Below are 15,336 nucleotides of genomic sequence, written 5' to 3'. Positions count from 1 at the left end.
CTGCGATTCATATCTTCCCTGCAGCAGCGTTTGCTGCAGAGAAAATATGAAGAATAGTGTTAAAAATAAAGATTTAGGTGTCCGCCGCCCCCCCCACCCCCTGTGCGCCCCCCCGCTGATCAGAAAATACTTACCCGCCTCCCTCGCTCCTTCCTGGTCTGGCCGCGGCTTCTCCTGCATGCAGTCACGTGGGGCCGATCATTTACAGTCATGAATATGTGGCTCCACCTCCCATAGGGGCGGAGCCGACTATTCATGATTGTAAATGATCGGCCCCACGTGACCGCATACAGTAGGAGGCGCGGCCAGACCAGGAAGGAGCGAGGGAGCGGGTAAGTATTTTCTGACCAGCGGGGGGGGGGGCGCACAGGGGGTGGGGGGGCGGCGGACACCTAAATCTTTATTTTTAACACTATTCTTCATATTTTCTCTACAGCAAACGCTGCTGCAGGGAAGATATGAATACCGGCTTCAGCACCATGTGGGGGGGACAGCGCTTACTGTAGCGCTGTCTCCTGCACGCACACGGACCCCAGACGGAGAATGTCCGTGTGAGGTCCGTGTTTTACGCGGACCCATTGACTCTATTGGGTCCGTGTAAATCGTGCGCTCCCACGAACACTGACATGTCTCCGTGTTTGGCACACGGAGACACGGTCCGCAAAAAATCAATGACATCTGAACAGATGCATTGATTTTTATGGGTCTACGTGTGTCAGTGTCTCCGGTACGTGAGGAAACTGTCACCTCACGTACCGGAATCACTGACGTGTGAAACCGGCCTCACAGCAGAAAAAATAAGAAAGTGATAGCTCTCAGAATAATGTGATGCAAAAACAATTATTTTTTCTAAAAAATAGTTTTTATTTTGAAAAAGCGGCAAAACATAAAAAAAGCAATATAACTGTAATCGTACTGACCCGAAGAATAAAGCTGCCTTGTCAATTTTACCACACATGGAACAGCAATAAAAAAAACCCATAAAAACAATACCTGAATTCCTGGCGTTTGATCATTCTGTTTCCCAAAAATCAGAATACAAAGTGATCAAAAAATGTCATGTGCCCGAAAATGATACCAATAAAAGCTCGACCTACAAAAAATAAGCCCTCACAAGACTGTCGGCTGAAATATGGAAAAATTATAGCTCTCAAAGTATGGTGATGCAAACACTTGTTTTTGCAATAAAAAGCGTCTTTTAGTGTGTGACAGCAGCATAGATTTTGGTATTTCTGCAATCGCACTGACCCGAAGAATAAAATCGCCTAATCACTCATACCGCACGAGGAACGTCTTAAAAAATAAATAAAATCAATTCTTCACCAGCTGTTGATTTTTTCATTTTGCGTCCCAATGATCGCAGAAAGGCTCGGCGCACATTTATCCTGCGCTTAGTGCTTACACCAGGGTTTCCGTGTAAATCTTTGAAATACGTGATTCAGACGGAACCCCCGGCAGAAGATTCCCTATAATGAGGCAGATGGAGACACTGTGGGTGCCACAGGACCTGTGATCCGGCGATGTCTGTTTTTTTTCAGTCCTACATAAAAGCGCAGTACGCCAGTTTTGTTCACCTCTGAAAAGAAAACCGCTGAACAGAGGCCAGATAGAGTCCAGTAAATTTGCTGCCTTATTACAGTGAATGGATCCATCGGGGGTTTCATCTAAATCATGTCACTCAGAGATTTAGATCGAAACCCCAAAGTAAGTGCTCCGCTTAGAGCGACAGATAAATATGATCTCTAACATTATGTAAAATGTTCCCAATAAAAGCTTTAACTCAATCCACAAAAAAAGCAAGTCCCCACTCTGGTCTGTCATCTGTTAACGGAAAAATAGGGGGCTTCCACATTACTGCTAGTACAAAGGCTCCGGAAAAGCATTACGGCTCTTCACCCCCGTAAAAGAAATTCTGTGCTCCCAAATTCAAATGCACCCCCTTTCTGAGCCCCAGTGTGCATTTATGTAGTGATGAGAGCCCGCCTAATTTACGGGAGCATGTCTCCAGAAGCATGAGCTGGGCATAATGTACTGGTCACTACAACAGCAGTTTGCAATTTTCACTCAGCAACATCCACTGCTACTTGTTTCTGGAAAACACTTATGGAGTCAAAATAATCACTACACTTGTGGATATATTCCCAAAGGAGTGTAATTTCCAAATTGGGGGTCACTTGAGGGGGGATTCTGCTTTTCTGGCATTTAGGGGCTCTTTACATGGAGTCTAGAAACTATTCTATAATAATTTGTTCTCCAAGAGTCAAATAATGCTCCATCCCTCCCGAGTCTTGCTGTGTGGCTAAGCAGTACTGTGCAGCCACATATGGGGTATTGCCAAGTTCAGCAGAAATTGTGTGACACATATTGGCACCATTTTTACCAATTTCCCAGTGTGAAAATGTAAAATCTGGGGCTAAAACTATTTTTTTGTGGTAAAAATGTAATTATTCTTTCTTCACTGCCCAATGGTATAAAATTCTGTGACACATATGTGGTGTCAATATGATCACTGCACCCCAAGATGAACTCATTGAGAGGTGTAGTTTGTAAAATGGGGTCACTTACGACGGTTTCTACTGTTCTGGCTCCTCAGGGGCTCTTCCAATGTGACATGGCCCCCTCAAACCAGTGCAGCAAAATCTGTAATATGGCTCCTTCCCTTTTGAGCGTTGTACTGTGCCTCAAAAGTAGTTTTCGACCACTTATGGGGTATTGATGTGCTCAGTAGAAATAGCGTAGCAAATTGTACTGTTCGTTTTCTCCTATTATCCCTTTTGAAAATGGCAAACTCGGGGTCAAAGCAACATTTTAGTGGAAAAAATAGTAATATTTAATTTACTCAGCCCAATTTTATACAAGTTTGTGAATCGCCTGAGGGTTCACCATACTCACTACTCCCCTAGATGAATGCCTTGAGAGGAGTAGTTTACAAAATGGGATCACCTGTGGGGGTTTCTGCTGTTTTGGCATGTCAGGGGCACTTCAAATGTGACATGGTATCCACAACCTATTGCAACCAAAATAGCGTTCATTCTCTTCCCAGTCCACCATGTGCCCAAGCAGTGGTTTTTCAAACATATATGGGTTACCTACGTACTTTGGAAAAATTGCACAACAAATTTTACCATCCTTTTTCTCCTGTTACCATTGTGAAAATTTGTTTTAAAAAATGGGTCTGAAACAACAAGCCTACAACCTGCAGTAACCACCGATCAACCAACCGCTGCACGATCAGCTCTATCCTCACCTACTGTATTCTCACCCATCCCTTGTAGATTGTGAGCCCTCGCGGGCAGGGTCCTCACTCCTCCTGTACCAGTTATGACTTGTATTGTTCAAGATTATTGTACTTGTTTTTATTATGTATACCCCTCCTCACTTGTAAAGCGCCATGGAATAAATGGCGCTATAACAATAAATAATAATAATAATAATAATAAAACAACATTTTTGTTGGGAAAATGTGTTTTTTTAATTTTCACATCTCAACATTATAAAATTCTGTTAAGCCCCTGAGGGTTCAAGTTGCTCACCACACATCTAGATAAAGTCCTTGAGGGTCTAGTTTCCAAAATTAGGTCATTTGGGGGGTTCTACTGTTTGGGCACCTCAGGGGCTCGCCAAACGCGTCATGGTGTCGGCTATTGATTCAAGCCAATTTTATATTCCAAAAGTCAATTGGTGCTTCTTCCCTTCCAAGCCCTGCCGTGCACCCAAACAATAATTTCCCCCCACATACAGGGTATCGGCGTACTCAGGGGAAATCGCACAACAAATTTTATGTTGCATTTTCTTCTGTTACCCTTGTGAAAATGGAATATATGAAAATGAAAAGTGAAAATGGAATAATAAGTTTTCATGTAACCTTTAATAAGATGGGTAGTAGGGGGGTGACAAGGACACTAAACTTCAGGAGGGCAAATTTCCAACGGATGAGAGAGGATCTTGGTGCAATTAACTGGGACGATATCCTGAGACACAAAAATACACAAAGAAAATGGGAGACATTTATTAGCATCCTGGATAGGACCTGTGCACAGTATATACCGTATGGGAATAAACATACTAGAAATAGGAGGAAACCAATATGGCTAAATAGAGCTGTAAGGGGCGCAATAAGGGACAAAAAGAAAGCATTTAGAGAATTAAAGGAAGTAGGTAGTGAGGAGGCATTAAATAATTACAGAAAATTAAATACATTCTGTAAAAAGCAAATCAAGGCAGCAAAGATTGAGACAGAGAGACTCATTGCCAGAGAGAGTAAAAATAATCCCAAAATATTCTTTAACTATATAAATAGTAAGAAACTAAAAAATGACAGTGTTGGCCCCCTTAAAAATAGTCTGGGTGAAATGGTGGATGAGGATGAGGAAAAAGCCAATATGCTAAATGACTTTTTTTCATCAGTATTTACAAAAGAAAATCCCATGGCAGACAAAATGACTAGTGATAAAAATTCCCCATTAAATGTCACCTGCTTAACCCAGCAGGAAGTACAGCGGCGTCTAAAAATCACTAAAATTGACAAATCTCCGGGCCCGGATGGGATACACCCCCGAGTACTGCAGGAACTAAGTACAGTCATTGATAGACCATTATTTTTAATCTTTAAAGACTCCATAATAACAGGGTCTGTACCACAGGACTGGCGTATAGCAAATGTGGTGCCAATATTCAAAAAAGGGGCAAAAACTGAACTCGGTAATTATAGGCCAGTAAGTTTAACCTCTACTGTGGGTAAAATCCTGGAGGGCATTCTAAGGGATGCTATGCTGGAGTATCTGAAGAGGAATAACCTCATGACCCAGTATCAGCACGGGTTTACTAGGGACCGTTCATGTCAGACTAATAGCTTCTATGAAGAGGTAAGTTCCGGACTGGACCAAGGGAACCCAGTGGACGTAGTATATATGGACTTTTCCAAAGCTTTTGATACGGTGCCACACAAAAGGTTGTTACATAAAATGAGAGTAATGGGGATAGGGGAAAATATGTGTAAGTGGGTTGAGAGCTGGCTCAGGGATAGGAAACAAAGGGTGGTTATTAATGGAGCACACTCGGACTGGGTCACGGTTAGCAGTGGGGTACCACAGGGGTCAGTATTGGGCCCTCTTCTTTTTAACATATTTATTAATGACCTTGTAGGGGGCATTCAGAGTAGAATTTCAATATTTGCAGATGACACTAAACTCTGCAGGGTAATCAATACAGGGGAGGACAATTTTATATTACAGGATGATTTATGTAAACTAGAAGCTTGGGCTGATAAATGGCAAATGAGCTTTAATGGGGATAAATGTAAGGTCATGCACTTGGGTAGAAGTAATAAGATGTATAACTATGTGCTTAATTCTAAAACTCTGGGCAAAACCGTCAATGAAAAAGACCTGGGTGTATGGGTGGATGACAAACTCATATTCAGTGGCCAGTGTCAGGCAGCTGCTACAAAGGCAAATAAAATAATGGGATGTATTAAAAGAGGCATAGATGCTCATGAGGAGAACATAATTTTACCTCTATACAAGTCACTAGTTCGACCACACTTAGAATACTGTGCACAGTTCTGGTCTCCGGTGTATAAGAAAGACATAGCTGAACTGGAGCGGGTGCAGAGAAGAGCGACCAAGGTTATTAGAGGACTGGGGGGTCTGCCATACCAAGATAGGTTATTACACTTGGGGCTATTTAGTTTGGAAAAACGAAGACTAAGGGGTGATCTTATGTTAATGTATAAATATATGAGGGGACAGTACAAAGACCTTTCTGATGATCTTTTTAATCATAGACCTGAGACAGGGACAAGGGGGCATCCTCTACGTCTGGAGGAAAGAAGGTTTAAGCATAATAACAGACGCGGATTCTTTACTGTAAGAGCAGTGAGACTATGGAACTCTCTGCCGTATGATGTTGTAATGAGTGATTCATTAATTAAATTTAAGAGGGGACTGGATGCCTTTCTGGAAAAGTATAATGTTACAGGGTATATACACTAGATTCCTTGATAAGGCGTTGATCCAGGGAACTAGTCTGATTGCCGTATGTGGAGTCGGGAAGGAATTTTTTTCCCCATGGTGGAGTTACTCTTTGCCACATGGGTTTTTTTTGCCTTCCCCTGGATCAACATGTTAGGGCATGTTAGGTTAGGCTATGGGTTGAACTAGATGGACTTAAAGTCTTCCTTCAACCTTAATAACTATGTAACTATGTAACTATATAAGGCGCTAAAGTAACATTTTTGTGGTAAAAAGTTAAATGTTCATTTTTTCCTTCAACATTTCATTAATTCTTGTTAAGCACCTGAAGGGTTAATAAACTTCTTGAATGTGGTTTTGTGTGACATAACTCTCTGGTTTAAGGGCATAAAGATTAAAAATTTGAAAATTGTGAAATTTTCCAAAGTTTTGCCAAATTTCTGTTATTTTCAGGAATAAATGCAAGTCATATTGAAAAAAAATTACCACTATCATGAAGTACAATATGTCAGAAAAAACACAATCTCAGAATCAGTGGGATCCGTTGAAGCATTGCAGAGTTATAACCTCAAAAAGTGACATTGTTCAGAATTGTAAAAATTTGCCAGGTCACGAAGGCAAAAACAGGCTGTGGCACGAAAGGGTTAAGTGCATTGTGGTAATTTTGGGGAATTTTTGGTCTTTACCAACAGGGCAGAGCTCACAGGATTCTCTTGGGGTGTGCTTTTAACCTTTTATGCTAATTTTTGCTCACAGGGTAATTATGCAGATAAGTTGCACTAAATAAAAGGGTCCACATTTCATGATCTATGTCATCCATTAAAAAAAGCAAAAACAAAAAATCTATAAATCTATATTCAGGAGATGATCAGGAATAAAATTAGAGCAAATAGCAACTTTTGACCTGATAACAGGTCCTCTTTTCATTTTTACATTATTTATATTTTAATGTACACATATGTGATCACCAATTCCTTAAGTAGAAATGCTTGTAATTCCATCAAATGACGCTGGTACTTATGCAAGGTAATTGTCATTGCAGGTGTACCATCCACATATAGCAATCTTTGGCACTGAAGACCCATGTGAAACCAAACTGATAGACGGAAGATTTCTCGAGGTAACTTAATTGTATGTTTGCAGTTTATTTGCAGCGGAGAGTTAGAATACCTGAGTCCCGTATCTTGTCCATTAATTTAGTTATGTGTAATAATGAGAAATGACACAGGGAAAAAGTATTGAACACATTTTTTGAAATGTATTTAATACTTTGTACAAACTCCTTTGATGGTGATGACAGCTTCAAGACACCTCCTGTATGGAGAAACTAGTCGCCTGCATTGCTCAGTTGTGATGTTGGCCCATTCTTACACACGCTCTTCAAATCCAGAAGCTTCGTGGACTCCTTCTATGAACTCTGAGCTTTAGTTCCTTCCATAAATTTTCTATTGAATTTTCTATTGGTGACATGTTCAATACTTACCGCTGTAATGGAGAAGATTCATTAACTGTACTTGTGCATGAATATGCTGCAGTATGGAAAAAACCCAGATCACACCTGCCAATAGAACATGAGCAGTACATAGGCATATACACACTTTTTCCAACATATTTTTTATATTTCAAAAATGTATTCCAAATGTTTTTAAGTATAGTATCCTGCTTCATAAAAACAATGATGTACCGTATTTTTCGGATTCTAAGACGCACTTTTTTCCCCCAAATTTGGGGGGGGAAATGGGGTTGCGTCTTATAATGCGGATACACCTTACCTGCCACGGTGGAGCAGGGTCGCTGCTGGGAGAGGCAAGAGTGGTGTGTTGCTGCAGGCCGCAGGCTGGGATGAGGGTGTGTTTGAATGTGCGCCGCTGTAGGTTTTTGGTGGTGCGGGGGGGCTCTACCAACATTTTGTGAAATCCCAGAGCCCCCGCACTTACATGGTTTACCATGTAGTGGACTCCGGGAAAATGGCTGCCGGGGGCACCAAGATCTCAGGAGATGAGCAGCACACATCTGAACACCCCCTCATCCCAGCCTTCTGCTTGCACAAATGGTAAACTCTTGCCTCCTCCAGCAGCGACCCTGGGACCCCACTTCACCCCAGATACCACCCCCAGTAAGCAAAAAGACGCATGGATTGTAAGAAACACCATCATTTTATTTATTTTTTTTAAATGTTTTGCCTATTTTTCTCCTCAAAATTTGGTGTGCGTCTTATAATCCAGGGCGTCTTATAATCCGCAAAATACGGTATTTACTCTTTTGTATTTAGTGGGAGGTGAGAGTACCGAGGGATCTAATTCTTTTCATTATAATGGGTTATTATGGGAGACAAAGGTGTAAAAATAATCTAGAGTAACTGAAGTAACATTAGAAATGGAAGTTTTCACAACAAGAGCAACAATACATATCTATATACCGTATATAGTGGATTAGAAGTAAGTGAATTTGTTGAGGGTTTTTGTGACAGATCTGAGTAACTTTTGTTCTCAAGAGTCTGGCTGTAGGATGACTCATCTTGGCTTTCAGTAATTCTGGAAGATTATCTGGCAGATATTTCAAAATGTGACTAAACCAAACAGAATGTTTTCCTCTTTTTTTTTCCTTTTAGTGGTCTGGGCGAATTACTAACCAGGCTGTCAGTTTATGATATTGAAAGCAAATTACTAAATGTAAAACCGTGTGTGAGCTCTTTTGGTCTTTTTTCTACTCACTTAAGACTGTTTGTAAATTGAATTAATCTGGATTAATGTCTTCACATTAAGGCTGGATGTTCAGATCCAGATTTGTTTTATATAGTTTTGAAGGCAAAGTCAGGAGTGAATCATGAATGGAAAACACCTGTAAAGAGAAGACTGAGAATTGTCTTTTTTTCTTCAATCCTCGTTTGGATGGTCTTCAAAAACATCATAAAAAAAAACTGAACATGGGATACCAATGGATATGTCCTAGGTGGCAACAATCTGCCACTCTTTTATCTGTCTACCCTTAAATATTTAGATGGTCATAAACATGTGTCAGGAAAAAATAAAGGTCCAAACAGTTGCATGTCAACTTTTTTTATTGGGCTTTAAGTGGTTTTCCAATGCTATGTTCTGACATATTTCTAGGATATACTGTACCATAAAGTCCAGACATGTGGTGGAACCGTGACCTGATACTGAGAACCTGGGCTAATAGCCCTTTTTAACAGGCGATTGCTTAATATAAGCTTACCCACTAAACTAAACAGAAGTTAATGGGAAATATTTTTTATTTTTTTTTAGAACAAATTTATATTTTATTATTTACATCTTCTTCCTCACTTATCATCTGCAAATTGCAGCTTCTTAAGGTCTGTTTAGGTGCTAACTGTACCATGGTATCATAACTTGAGGCCTCCATAACTTTAGATAAGATACTATATGCAGTATGTTTGCGGTAATCCCTAGCTACAACTGACTCGGTCTTTATAAAAGAAATTTTGCTACTATACAATATTAATCACTTAAAAATGTTATATTTTAAATGTAAAATTTGTGAAAACACAAAAGTACAAATTAATCGTGCTAATATCTGGCAAATTATGAAAATATATAATTTAACTACAAGAAATATACACTGAATATAGTTACAAATGATAAAAGTCAGAGGACTGGATCATGAGGCTGCTACAAATTGACTGAATCACATAGGAACTACTCTGGAACTTTTCTCCTAGATCTTCATTATGTTCTTGGCCCATAGATTTTTAAAAAATCCTGGTACTAGATTTTCCATCATGTCAGGCTGATACAAATCCACTAAATATTTCCTAGATGACATAAATTTTACAGTTTGCCGCTTTTAAGTGAAGCATTATCTTTTTTCTTGTCCTAAGTACAGTTACTTCAATGGTCCTTGAAAACCGTGCACTAATGGATTTTTCATATTTAAAGCATCATTGAAATGAGTTCTGTAATTTTCCAAAGACTGTAGAAAATAGATTGAAATGTTCTTTTTTAGTATTGGACACTTACACATTCAATATGTCACTTACCCCATGTGCAGGGCATTGTAATAGCTTAGGTATCCATGGTTACGACCACTCAAATAGTGACAGTTAGCTAGCTGCTGGTGGTTGTAACCATGGATGACTAAGCTATTGCAATGCCCTGCTCATGGGGTAAGAGACAAAGCGAATCAGAAGAACTACACTACACTTTTAATTGAAGGTATTTGCTAATATTATTATTGTTACACCTACTACATATTGGAATACATTATACGTAGACTCCCATTATAAACCAAAGAATCAGTCTGTGTGTGGGCAGCTTCTTTAATAGACTGACCATCTTAATAGCTGGACAATGTTCATGCACTTAGAGTGTTTACATCCTGTTTTTAAGTGAGCTGGTGGAAATCGCTGAAACATCACGTTTCCTCTTGAGTTTCAAAAGAGGAAAAACGTTTCATGTGTAAACATGAGTTGTCTCATGGTTAATCAGCATCGGACACATTAATATTATTGAATATATCTCATGTCGATTAGTCATTGATTGTTATTGTTCTAGCGTTTAGGAGCATATTACTTTATTATAGGAAAAACATTACAACTTTTAGTTTGGAAAGGGCCCATCACATTTGAGAAAACGATTACCTTTCATCTCCCTAAATATTTTTACAGCTGAGAGGAACTGCCCCGCACAATACTTTGGGAACTTTTCCCAGACTGCAGTCTGTATGCAGTTGAGGTTTTGTTGCTGCCACCCACATCCTTCAGTACAGCCGAGCTGGATGACAAACACCCTGTGCTCTAAAAGTCTATTTTTTGACATGAAATTCAGCTCTGTTGATGTAATCATTTTTTAATGAGAAATACATATTAATGTACTCCTTATGTCTAATTTGGATGACAAATTCTAATCAGTATAAACATGAACTGTTAAAAGATTATTTACTTGACACAACATGGATCTGGGCTCTGGATGCTGTTTTAGGAGTAGAGCTGGTCCTGTTTTATAGCTTAGAATTGTTTCTCAATCTACTGTGATTGAAAACCGGTATGATTGGTCATATTGAGTTTGAACATGCTCCATCCCAAGTTCTCTGATACCATCCGATTCCTCTATTTATGGTGCTACCAGTATGGTCATCTGTTAGCTGTTTAATGTTGCACTAGTGATTTTCGTTAATTGAAACAACAAATTTAGGCCGGGTTCAAATGAGCGTTTGGAAAATCGTCCAGAACAGACGGACACTCTTCATCCTTATTCCGTCCATGTGAATATTGCTGTGTTATCTTTGTGCCATTTTTTATATCCGTGTGGCATCTATATTTATATAGCAACAGTTTAAAATGTGCATGATCAAACGCAGTCTGTACAATCGCATCGGTCAGTGTGCTATCCGATTGTTAGCTCCGACTGCCCTTACACTATTAGCATTGGTCGTTAGGAGCTAATGAAGGCTGATAATTGTCAGCACTGGGCTGTTCATTCTGATGGCGAGCACAAAACAGTATTTGGCACATTAGCTTTCTTAACGAGGCTTTTGCCACTAAATACATTTGTCATGTATCCACAGGATAGGTGATCATTGTAGGATTGCTGACCTCTGGAATCCCCTTGGGTCCCAAAGTCCTCTGTGTGAATGAAACAATGGTGCTCAAACACTGTTCACTTCTATGGAGATAGTGAGAAAAAACCCTTTAGCGAAAAGTATTTTACTGTATAAAGTCTATCAGTGAGGTCCAAAAACAAATATTAATAAAATCCAAAATTGTTGTGTATACCAGAAGAAATGATAAAGAAACAACGTGTGATATGGCTAAAAATTATTTTATTTATGGTAGATGGTGAATGACAAATGGTTTTAGTACTAGAAGGTTAGAACTATAAACATGAGTGTACAGCTACTTTCAGGAAATCAAGTTTTTAAAGGCAACTTGTTGGCTTATCATTGTGCCCGAACCATGGGCAGCATTAATCAGAGACCAGCTCCTGTATACTAAACACTTATGATTCACTGTAAAACGCTCCAACATTTCAGAGAAAAACATTGTCGGAAGTTCACTGCTCCCGTAAATTGGCTGTGAAGATCCTCAACATGGAAAGTAAAAAGCTTGGGATGAAACTAAGGTATACCGATTTATTAGTACAGCTTGAAAGGTTCCGAATACATAAAAAAATATTGCATCAGGGCAAGACCTGTTTAGGACATAGGGCTCTCCTTAATCATGGTTGGAAGTGTGGCCGGTGATGAGATGAGTAGTCCAAGAGCCAGGTCCCCACTGACTTCTCCCTACCCGCTCAGCTAGACTGACCAGTCTCTCCCTATACACATACGTATGCTGAGACGTGGCAGTCTAGCTGAGCTGCGGGAGAAGCCGGCAGGGACCTGACTCTTGGATTAGTTATCTTGTCTCCAACGGCGCTTCCGACTGTGTTATTCTCAGAAATGGCGCAGCCTTTCAGAGTAAGATGTAGTCATAATAGGAGGTAGTCTCTGATTCTTGTTGCCCATGTTTCAGATATTATGAGTCAGGTTGCAGAATCCCTTTAAGGCGAAGCTGAATAATGTAAAAATATGGTGCACATTATTTGGTTAAGAAATCAGTTTTCTATTCTGTATGTCTGGAAATAGACTAGGAGACAGTAGTGAGCGTCGTATGTCATACACCAGGACGCTTCCATGCCTTTCTATCCAAATGTTGAATTACTGTATCTATGTCATGGTCTATCATATCATTCATTAATCCACATAAGACATCTTCCTGCCTATGTCACCAATAGAGATTTTTTTTTCTATTACAACGAGCGTTAGTGTTTTGCAGTATTTGTCACGTAAAAGTAATAATCATTCTTTTTTGTCATTATCAGGAGACTCTCCATCTACCCAGAGGGGTCAACCACAAAGAGAACAATGGGGCAGACAGTCTCCTGACTCCAGAAAATGGTTGCGGACTTCATTTCACTGAAATTAATTACCTCTTCCTTTTTTAACTGTATCTCTTCCATGTGTAGTGCATTTGGTTTATGGTTGTCGACACACTCATGATGTCATATATTGGGAATTGTTCCTGTGTATATCATCAAGTGTAAGAATATATGGGACTCTGAGCCTTGCTTTCGAGAATTACCACAGATAGAGTTGTACCATAACTCGTTTTTTACGGTCTTGATCAGGTGAATCTCTTCACACTGTGAATCCATGTTTACACACAGTACAGGTGGGCCTTGTGGCCTGTTTCTACCACAACAACGTCTTCCTCTTCTCAAACACCTCTGTTCACAATAAGCCAGTAACTAAAAGCCTTCAATATCTTCAGTACCGGTTTGTCACAGTTTTGTACCTGTTGTTTACACACAGTGGAGGCGGCCATTTTGTGAGCTGGGATAACATTGATGGGAAAGTAAACTATGAATTTCCTAAGAACTTATGACAAGACTTAAAGAGTTATTCCCATCTCCAAGATCCTATCCCAATATGTAGTAGGTGTAATAATATTAATGAATACCTCCAGTTAGAAATATAGTATAGTTCTTCAGATTCACTACGTCGCTTACCTCATGTTAAGGCATTGCAGTAGCTTAGATATCCTTGGTTACGACCACTCATATAATGACACTTAGTTAGACAGCTCTTAGTGGTTGTAACCATGGATACCTAAGCTACTGCAATGCCCTACATGAGGTAAGTGACAGGTTATCAGAAGAACTGTACTACATTTCTAATGGAAGGTATTTGCTAATATTATTATTATTACACCTCCTACATATTGGGATATGATCTTGGAGATGGGAGTACCCCTTTAATGTCATACACATGTTGTCAAGTTCTTAGATGATGTTAGTCCCTAGTGAACTGATAGGCCATATTTTCATGAAGTGTATAATGTCCGCCACCTCTGTGTGTAAATGAAGGATGCAGATTGACACTTAACTACCCTCTCTGAGGCTGAGAGTCCCCCTTATATCATTTATTACTTTCACCTAGATGTAGCATACTCGCTTCCTTTCTTTTCGTCCATTGTCTGTATATCTCTATATTTTATCCATGTACACTTTTTAATGTATAGAAATAGTTGTTTGAAACACATTGTTTCCTTGTGGTAAGTGACAGAGAAGCTGCCACAGGACATAAGACACTGATGAATGGTGCTATTTTGGACTTTTAAACATGCTCCTTGGCAAGGTAACACTGATGGGAGTTTTTTTTTTTCTTGTTCTAAGAAGGTGTTGGTATTTTTTCCTGATTGTTGTTCTATAGGCAGGACTGGCTCTTTCTTGTCTTCAGTGTGGCTTTTTCTAGGGCAAATAATTGCTAACAGGGCAAGTCAGACAAGTTTATTTTTGTTCTCTATTATTTTTTTTACAATTCAGGGTAGATGCACCAACATACAGCTGATCTAGTGGGAGCAATCACAAAACTGTAATTTATCTAATCTTGAGATTCCAAGCCCCCCGAACCTACATTTGAAAAATACAGCAATAATAATTCACAAACGTTGTAGAAATATTCTTTTTTTTCTGTTTCAGAAGGAGTATGTATGAGAAAAGGGCATGTTTTTGTAAATGTCCTAGGGGTCTGTGGCAGGTATTGATTTTAGGAACGAGGCAGCTAATAATTTTGCATACTTTTCCTTGTTATGTTGCAAAATTCTAAAAAAAAAATTACTGATTTTTATTTTTTTATTTTACACTTTTGTTCTTGCTCTCAATGACAAATAAAGTAACCTACTCTTGAAATGCTGTTGTGTTAGACACAATCTGGAAGCCCACCTTAACATTTTTGTTAGTTTTTTTTTTTTGTTTCTTAGGTATAACACAGTCTTTAGCGCTTCCTCCGCAGTACAGACTACGCTCTGAACTGTTTTAGCTTTTGACTGTTACTAGATGATGCATGCTTAGTCTATGATTTTTCTATTCTTGTAATTTTTTTTCGCCTCTATTTTGGGTATACTATTGTACGAGTAGAAGATATCAGCTATGCTGTATATAATAGAGCAATTTAATCGATATTAAGCAGTTGTGGCATATATGTATGGTTGCAGTTGTGTATTGATAAAAGGCAAGCTTTTGTAATAATGTGATCTCTAATAATGCACTTCAAGTACCCAGTGTATTTTAACTATTTTAGTAGAATTTGTTCAATAAACATGCTAGCTCTAAAAGTTTCAAGATGTCTTCTCATTTGTCTTGGAATGGTCCTAGAATAGACTTAGGTACAAGTGAAGCTATAAAACATTAAAGGATTTGTCACATGCAGATAAGCACTGTCTTCACTATTCACTGGCAATCGCCAATAAGTAGAGATGAGCGAACCTAAACTTAAAAGTTCGGTGTTCGTAGCGGACAGTAAGAGTCTGGGGCTAAACGCCGAAAACAGACTTCTGGTGGAAGTC

The 15,336-nt window shown here is 39.2% G+C and overlaps 1 long non-coding RNA gene across 1 annotated transcript in view; it reads left to right on the top strand.

Moving 5' to 3' along the window:
• LOC143808070 (uncharacterized) overlaps nucleotides 1-15,105 on the top strand; it is a 37,701-nt gene extending 22,596 nt beyond the window's left edge. The window contains exons 3-4 of the long non-coding RNA XR_013221877.1: nucleotides 7,015-7,092; nucleotides 12,812-15,105. This is a non-coding gene — a long non-coding RNA (uncharacterized LOC143808070). The remainder of the gene's footprint in view (nucleotides 1-7,014; nucleotides 7,093-12,811) is intronic.
• Nucleotides 15,106-15,336: the final 231 nt, after the last annotated feature.

Source organism: Ranitomeya variabilis, chromosome 1 (assembly GCF_051348905.1).
Source record: "Ranitomeya variabilis isolate aRanVar5 chromosome 1, aRanVar5.hap1, whole genome shotgun sequence".
In the NCBI taxonomy this organism is placed as follows: domain Eukaryota; kingdom Metazoa; phylum Chordata; class Amphibia; order Anura; family Dendrobatidae; genus Ranitomeya; species Ranitomeya variabilis.
This window is presented reverse-complemented; position numbering and strand designations above follow the sequence as displayed.